Source organism: Pterocles gutturalis, unplaced genomic scaffold (assembly GCF_000699245.1).
Source record: "Pterocles gutturalis isolate BGI_N339 unplaced genomic scaffold, ASM69924v1 scaffold38079, whole genome shotgun sequence".
Classification (NCBI taxonomy): domain Eukaryota; kingdom Metazoa; phylum Chordata; class Aves; order Pterocliformes; family Pteroclidae; genus Pterocles; species Pterocles gutturalis.
This window is the reverse complement of record NW_010129644.1, coordinates 10,342-11,739: the sequence shown is the minus strand read 5'-3', so window position 1 is coordinate 11,739 and position 1,398 is coordinate 10,342. Positions and strand designations below refer to the sequence as shown.

The 1,398-nt window shown below is 41.8% G+C and overlaps 1 protein-coding gene across 1 annotated transcript in view; it reads right to left on the bottom strand.

Moving 5' to 3' along the window:
* LOC104466533 (laminin subunit alpha-2-like) overlaps window positions 1-1,398 on the bottom strand; it is a gene marked incomplete at both ends in the record, with an annotated part of 44,323 nt that overhangs the window by 33,694 nt on the left and 9,231 nt on the right. The window lies entirely within an intron of this gene.

The window sequence follows — 1,398 nt, the reverse complement described above, 5'->3', positions numbered from 1 at the left end:
TCCTGTCATTGCAGAATATAAAAGATCAGGCTTTGAGATTGTTTGATATGATTTTTATGATAGACTCTTGTCCATTTCTGTCACACAGATCAGACAGCTGCATGACAATTTTTTTTGTTTGTTTAATCACAAACATAATTACATTTCAACAAGGGACCTACGTGCAAAATACTGGCTAGGAACATGTTTCTCATTTATCCTGGCATATGTACAAAGATCTTGAATGAAGTCTTTTCACCTTCCGTAACTACATTTAGCAGTTAAGTTTTTGCAAAAAGAACAGGAACTTTTTCTGGTGCTGGAACAATGGGTAAGGTAAAAAGGAACTTTTAATATCTCATTCTAGTATTCTGTTTTTAATCTCTTTCCCACCCATCTCCACTCCAAGCAAGCAGATCTAAACTATCACTAACGAATGAGAAAATTAAATTTAGGAAGAGATGCACATAAAGGATTAGGCATTTCCACTAGGACTTGCTTGGAACTGAAATGCATGTATCCATCATCATGCTCCTTAAATTTCCGCCTAAGTGTAAAGGGCCTACATTTGTAGTCAAGGAAATCATCTGGTATTTCCAAAATTGTTTCTGTTCACAACTGGAATGTCCATCATTTTCAAAGGGCTAAGCCTTAGCAGGTTGTCCAACTAGCAGCCTAGTTTGAAAACTGGCCTACTCTTCACTTCCCTGACTGGGTCAGCAATTATTTTACTTAACGCAGCATGAGCTCTACAGTATATAGTGGCACTGCCAAATTCACTAATAAAACAAGACCATGTAAGAGGACAGTGTTGCTTTCATGCCTCTGTATAAGGGCCCTCAGCTTTTGAAGCTGGGACATGGCACAGGAAAGTGTTTTAGGTTAGTTTGGTGGGAAAAAAAGAATGAAGATGGGTCACAGTGCTCTAAGGACAAGGACATATCCAGAAAGGAAGTAACTTTGGTTGTTTTAAAATTCCTGAAGAGAGTTCTGAGCCTACATATGTGAATCTTGGTCCTACCTGGATGGGCCATTCATGCTACCTGGAACCACTGGTCACTGACAGGGACAGGATTTCTCTTGTGGTGGTCTCTGCTCACTATGCTGGTGGCTATGTTCTGACTCTGCCCCATGCTGTGTGAGAGGCGCAGGCACCCACACCACAGCTGTCCATGAGCCAGACTCAGGCCCACTGTGGATCTCACCGTCTCATGTTTTGACTAATCCTGGTTACTGGTTAGCAGGAGCCTTTCCCTCATGGCACTGTTATACCATCTTAATTCTGTTATGACACTGACCACATTTATGACCCAGATTGGGTGCTTCCCCTCCTGGCATAACTGCAACCTAACTTCATATTTCCTAACAACTGTCAGTGTTGCATACAGGCCACAGCTGTTGACTGGAACTTGATGGCTG